This window comes from Microtus oregoni, unplaced genomic scaffold (assembly GCF_018167655.1).
Source record: "Microtus oregoni isolate MIOR12 unplaced genomic scaffold, Mior012 000024F_ref0000369, whole genome shotgun sequence".
In the NCBI taxonomy this organism is placed as follows: Eukaryota; Metazoa; Chordata; class Mammalia; order Rodentia; family Cricetidae; genus Microtus; species Microtus oregoni.
In genome coordinates, this window is record NW_024543083.1 from 15248292 (window position 1) to 15255643 (window position 7352).

The window sequence follows — 7352 nt, forward strand, 5'->3', positions numbered from 1 at the left end:
GTTTATTCCTTGTCCCAAACTCCAGAAGAGTGCCTGATCCACAAAAACATGCAGTCAATATTTGCAAAACTTCAATTTGTTAAACTAATGGAATTCCAAGGCTGTTCTTTATTCTCCTTTATTACAAACATCCTTAAAAGGAGGCTGCAAAGTCCTCCCAGGAGTGAGTGGCACAGGGAAATGTGCCAGTTCTGGTACCCCAAAGCCTGGTTCAACCCAGATTTGTTTCCAAGAAAATTAGAGAAGACATTCCATGCCCTCTTATCAAGTCTGAAAGTCACCAAAGGGCATACAGGGGTCCTTCAGCCCTCCTTTAGTAAGGGGCATACCTTAGCAAGTGTTCCCAGATTCTCATTTCCCCCTCAAAAGGAACCAAACTCTGTCAAACTCGAACACAAGATACCACGCTAGACATGGTTTTCTTCCTATATATACTTCTCTATTCTTCCTGTCAACAGTCTGCCCATGAACAACACTTCATGAGAACATAAAGTCCAGACACTCTCATGCAAGTTTGGTAAATTGTCATCTGTTTTCTCCCACATTTATAACCAGGATCAGGGCATGAATCAGACATGAAGCAGGCAAAAAGAGCAGGATGAATCTTGAAAGGAGAAAGAGACCAGTGTGGATTGCTATTCTGCCCCCTCTACCTAGTTCTCTCTCGCTTTCTCTCTTTCATACTTTAAAGAATTTACCAGAACATTACACCACTACCTATGCTTTAAAAAGTTAACTATTATTATAAATGATGTCCTCAGATATATATTCCATTGATTTGGTTATAACCATAATCAACATAAGCTTATTCCACGAGGGTAATGGATGTCAAATTTGGGCCCATTTTGAAGCAACTAGGTGGCTAAAATGAACAATGACAGAGAATGCACAGGTGTGTGTGCTCATCCAAAGGCCTCAGACCTGACTGCTGCACAGCTGTCGTGGCCACTCAAATACCCCAATACTACTGCACAGGTGTGTAGGCTGTCACACACCCTGGCTTGTCAGTCTCTGGTGTCCAGCCCTCCTTTCTCCTACTTAACTGACTGTTCTGAAGCTTCCTTTCCAGGACCAACCAAAGCTGTCATCATCATCATCATCATCATCATCATCATCATCATCAATAGTTAAAGAAATGCACTAAGAGAGGTTGATGTTTCCTTGTATGTCTGGAGATGGCATTAATGAAAAGTCAGTCCAATCTTGCTTCTGTGAATATGACCCCTGATTCATATAGTGACCACTCTACACTCTACACTTGAGTGTAGTTGCACATAGCCAAACCTTTCTTTGATATTCAAGGCCCTTAGACAATTAAAAGAAAAGCAAATATGATCATTGAATCAATACTGACTTTCCATTCTGTTCCCAGTTTTGTCTGTGTACACGTGGTTTGCAGTTAAATGACTGTATCATTTACATTTAAAATGCACCTGCCACATATACCACGTTCTGCACTACCTAGACTATTGCACGGGTATTTAGAATTAGATAGGAGAGGAATGACTGCTTATTCATTTATGAAGTAACTATTAGCAGAAGAAGGCCACTTTGGAAACAGAAATGATGCTGGTGGGGAAATTGCTCTCCAGAGTTCCATTTCAGATCCTTAGCTATGGCAGTAGCCCACACGTTTGTGCATTGCGCTAACCAAGGAGGTGATCACCTGCTCATTTTCAGAACGGCTTTGGACTGCAAAAGAGGCTTGGGATTCAAGGCGAGCTCCCGGCACACAATGTCATCAGTCCTAAGTGCCTTGCTCTGTTCCTCACATCCCTCTCCATCTTGCCTGCCTCGTTTGTTAAGCCACTAGTTGAAACTGATAACTGGGGAAAAAACATGGGATGTGCAACAAAGCCCTGTAACTACTTGCTGGTAACATGGAAGTGGTCCTCATTTCAGTGTGATAAACTCCTATGTCAATGGAGTATATTACTGACACTCTCTGCAATCATTTTTTTTTTTTTTTTTTTTTTTTTGGTTTTTCGAGACAGGGTTTCTCTGTAGCTTTGGTGCCTGTCCTGGAACTAGCTCTTGTAGACCAGGCTGGCCTCGAACTCCCAGAGATCCGCCTGCCTCTGCCTCCCGAGTGCTGGGATTAAAGGCGTGTGCCACCACCGCCCGGCTCTCTGCAATCAATTTTATTATTGAATCTCTACTGTTTTTACCAACCACTGTGTTCCCACTTGAAGCTCTACATGCCCCTTGTATCTGCAGATAAGAAATCACTCCCATTTAAGCCAACATGCTTAAGTTGCCTTCACGAAGACCCAAGGGAACTGTCCTGTCATCTCTGATGGTGCCTGCCACAGACTGGCCAAGCACAGCCTGGCTTCCCCCTAAGACGAGGGAATTCCGTGTGGATTGGTTGTAATGAAAAGGCCCAATCCTTTGTTAAAGGGTGGTGTGGGTGTGGAGATGTAAGAGACTTTCACACTGCCAGTGAAAATGAAAACCAGAACAGCACCTGACAAAAAGAAAGCAAACATAAAACAGTATCGGCGTTGTAAAAAAAAAAAAAAACAAAAAACAAAAACCACTGTAGAGTCCAGCAGCCCACTGCTGAGATCTATCAGTAGGATGTCTTTTCCAGGGCTGGTAGTCTTCATTGGCATAGCAACTCATGGCTGGGAGATACAGTACTACTCCAAGTTCACGTTCAGAGAACCCTGCTCAGGCAGGGGAATCAGGACAGGTTTGTGTACTGTTCGTGAGTGTGGGCAAGATGCTTTGTTGGCGGAAGCCACATTCCTTGGGAAGTGTTGTGAGATAATCCTTCAGTACACCGGGAAGATGTTTTACTCTCATGGGTTAATTAAAAGAAGAAAAAACTGCTTTGGCCTATTGCAAGGCAGAATAAGGCCAGGCAGGAAAGCCAAACTGAAAATACAAAGAGGAAGAAGGGCAAAGTCAGGGAGATGCGGGGCAGCCAACAGAGAAACAAACCAGCTAGAGAACAGGTAAAGACATGAGCCATATGGTAAAATATAGATTAAGAGAAATGGGTTAATTTAAGTTGTAAAAGATAGTGATAAGTCTGAGTTATAGACTGAGCATTTGTAATTAATATAAGCTTCTGTGTGTTTTTTGAGACCAGGAATTTAGGAAACTCCACCTCTAGTTACAGAGAAGTTCATGAGGCATGACCTCATGACGAGTACACCGTCCGGAGAGAGGCATTGAAACAGCTGCTGCAATCACTTGTAGTTGTCGAGGGAAGACAGTGTGGACAAGAACCGAGAAGACCTGCTGTGGGAGACGTGGATTCCCCACAAGCCTGGTCCCTTTTCCTGTGGGCATTTATATCATTCCCTGTGGCACTCTGATGTCGAGCGTGTTGGGTATTATTATTTGACAAATTGAGGACAGTGACATGTGCTTGCCAAGCATGTTGAAAATAAACAAAAAGAAGAATTGGACTGTTATGTCAGGTGTGCTTTAAGTATAAAAATATTAAATAAAAAATAAGAGGCGGTGCTCAAACTGATGATGTAAACATTCAGCAAAAAGTTTCTCAGACTGCTGGCAGGAACTCAGGAATTTTTTGTTCCAAATTTGAAAATCTACTTTCAGCTTTTCTATGCATACACACACACACTCACACACAATCAATACCAAATGTTTCTCGAAATAAAGTTTGAATTAGCAAAGAGAAATGTATGGGATCATGCAGGGGCGTTTCCAGATCATTCCAGAAGTTGGGAGAGGCAGACAGATGGTAGATAAGAAGTCTTTCTTCAATTTCTTTCATTTTTCTCTGTTTGTCTGTCTTCTCTAGTTTATGGCAGGCTCCTCTTTGGAAACATATATTTCATAGGCTTAAACCACACTGCAATAATATGCAGCTTAGGTTTGAGCCTTTTGCACATGGTATCTTGCTTAAGGGCGGCTTCTTTGCCCCGTTCCCAGCATACTCTCTTGTTTGGGAGCTGCTGGTCAATGACTTATATCAGCATCAATGCCAACACCTCCCACATCATAACTAATCCTGATCACTTATCATCCGCTTGTTTCAGTTTGCGTGTTTTATAGTGCCCGTTTCCATTCATCCGTTTCATTTACTTCACGCATGCGTGCAGTGATGCACGGTCTGACAGCGTGGGTTGTTTTTATTGTGGGTGCTGAGGATGGGAACCAACGTTTGCTAAGTTAGGCAAGGGCTTCACTGAGCTATCCTCCCTCTCACTGAGCTATGCTCCCTCAGCTGAGGAGTTTTGAACTGATCAAAATCTCATTATACGCGAAATGTGAATATACATGCAAGCTAATTAGAATGATTACATAGGTCTTTCGGCATTCACGTCACTGAGAAGGGAAAAGTACAGAATCTCAACAGTTGAATATTTCAGGACTATCTCTCATTTTAATCCCACCTCACTTCCCAAAAACATTCAGCCCTGTATTTGCCACTGTGGTTCAGCTTTTTCTTGTGCAAGGCTCACATGTTAGGGAGTCTATTTCCAATGTTTTTATCAGTTTCCTGGCAGCGCAGGGTCCTTACTAGGTCGGCGTCACTGACTGTTCTAGAGTGATCACCCTGGGTGTCATAGGGAACACAGGGAAGAGGTACCACATATGCAGAGATTCTTGCTGTGTCCACAGCCATCTCACGCTTTCTCCTGATGAGAAATCTGCCGCTGTCCATCCTGTCATTACTCCACATCCCATCTCTTCCTGTGACTGTGGATAGCGTCCTCTCTATCCTGGGTTTTCATGCCAACTTGATCCATTTCTTGGTGTGTTGTTTTTGCATTCCTGTGTTTGCTTGGGCCTATTCATCTACACTATGGCTACATACGTGGACATGGATAGGCTCTACACAGCATGATAGTGGGTACTTTCTATATACCCCTGAGTGGGTAGCTAATCCCTGAGATGTGAATAGGCCATACACACCTTAGATAGAGGAAATTTACACATAATGTGGGTACAGGTTATTTGTATTGCCTTGGATAGAGGTTTAGACATAGTGTTACTTAATACTTTATTCCTAATGAAATATTTCACCTCCCAAGAAAACACCTTAAAACAGAAAATAAACAACTCAAAAGAGCTCCAGGAATTCCCTGAAACCAAACAGATCCACCAGGCCCCTCCACCCAGAAAACAGAAACAACAGCAGAGAGTCACTTTCAGAGGAGACAAACTGAGAAGTTTCTAGTCACTTGGAAAAGGCAAACTGCATGGAAGGGGCTATAGGAGACTTTCTGGTGGTTAGATAAAAGCCAGCATTCCTTGGGAACTTGTGAAGCTGGTTCCTGTCTACTACCAAAAGGAGTCATTTCTGTTACTTCTGATAGAAGGGAACTATGGTTACCTGTGTGTAGTAATAAGAGCGACGGCGGGGCTGCGTCCCCAACACCCCAGCCGCCTGCTTGGCTAGCTTATGCCCGAAATAACAACACACAAACTGTATTCATTTAAACACCGCTTGGCCCATTTCTATCTAACCTCTTCTAGGCTAATTCTCACATATTAATTTAGCCCATTTCTAATCATCTGTGTTGCGCCCCTAGGTGCGCTTACCGGGAAGATTCTAGCCTATGTCCATCCTGGGTCGGAGCTTCTTAGCGTGCATCTGCCCAGGAGCCAGGAGCATGGCGTCTCTCTCAGGCGTCTGCTCCCGAGAGGAGAGCTGCGAGTCTCTGACCTCACTTCCTCTTCCTCCCAGTGTTCTGTCCTGTTTTCTCCTCCCACCTATCCTCTAACCAATAAAATGGGCCAGGGCAGTGCCTTTATTAGCCAATGACCTTCCTCCATCACCTGTGGCTCCTATTAGCATACCAAATCTCATGCTAGCCCCGAGGACTCCTCAGTGTATCATAAGCACCTGTTACACATTTCAGAGCCCATGCTAGCATCCTAGCCATTCTCACCTCCTCCTCTACCCTAAACTCTCTCAAACTCATAGGCTTCCACCAGCTACTTAACTTTCTTAAAATCCAGCTATTCTCACTATCTTCTCCCTATCTATCTATCTATCTATCTATCTATCTACCTACCTATACATCTATCCATCTATCTTATATCTACCTATCCATCTGTATCTATCTATCCATATATCTTGTGCTATTTTACTAAAAATTAACAGTTGAAGATAGATTGTGAATCCAAGCAGCAAATTCAAGCAACCAAGTTTCTGGAAGGAAACATGTGCATACATACACACACACACACACACACACACACACACACACACACACCTCTGGAACTGTGGAGTAGGCAGACCTTAAAGGAAAAGTAGCACAAATCCATAAACGGTATCACTAATTCCTCATTGATAAATTAATGCAGATAGCAGAGACTAGCCGCCTTCCTGCTGATAGGGTGTGAAATTGACTGAAAACCTCAGATATTGCTATTAAGAGTAGGGCAATCCTACAAACCCAAGCAGAACCTTCTGGCAATTTCTTTTTAAGCCTACAGAACTTGGTATTCCCAACTGATCTCCCATCAAAGTACTAACCAGGTCCAATTCTGTTCAGGTTCCAAGATCAGAAGGGACAGCGTGCATTCAGGATGGTATGTCTGTAAGCACATATCTTTGGAATGAACACTATCATTCTCTCATTTGTTAAACAAGACAAAGTGACCAAACATGTCTACAAAATAGTTGCCAGGAGAAATCCACTGCAGTGCTATTGAGAAAGCCCAGACAGAAGCCCGTCTGCTTCTTTGGGAGACTGAAGCACAGGGTTTGACAGTCAGTGAAACTGGCTACAATGGGAAGAACAAGCTGGCAGCACAGGGAATACCCAGAGATCCTGTCGTTAGAGAGTCCTCCACCTGGAAAAGCTCTCTACAGTGAGGGACATTGGAGAGAGGTTGCCTTGAGCAAGTGTGTGGCCAGCAATGAAGGGACACCAGAGATCTGTTTGCAGCAGGCAACACTTCCCTCCTGCAGGCCATGGAGTTACCTTAAGTCAGTTTTCAGAAATGAGAGCTGCTAAGCTTCTTTCATTGAGTAGACCTTTAATTCTACTCAACTGGAAAAACAAACCATATTCCCAGGTCAGGCTGGGTGCAGGTCAGAGACTGGGGCCAAATGGGTAACTTGAATGTCATCACAGCCTTCTTTTTGTTCCGTTTTCACTGGTTTCATGGTTAGGATGAACCTGTGAAGTAGTCACAGACAGAAGAAAGCAAAACCAAAGGGAAAAAGACACTTGAGGTTTGACTGCAGACTCATGAATGACTTTCAGTGAACTACTGATGTCATTTATGTCCTAGGAAGTAAGACTGAAAAGACTGGCTATAACCAATGGCACACATGCCAAAAGACAGACTCGAAATCCAGCACAGAAGTAAATCTATCCACAGGAAATTTTACGTTAAAAATCAGGAAATATCAA

At 43.3% G+C, this 7352-nt stretch overlaps 1 pseudogene; it reads right to left on the reverse strand.

Annotated features, from left to right (window-relative positions):
• Window positions 1–6417: 6417 nt before the first annotated feature.
• LOC121462462 lies at window positions 6418–6536 on the reverse strand (annotated as a pseudogene).
• Window positions 6537–7352: the final 816 nt, after the last annotated feature.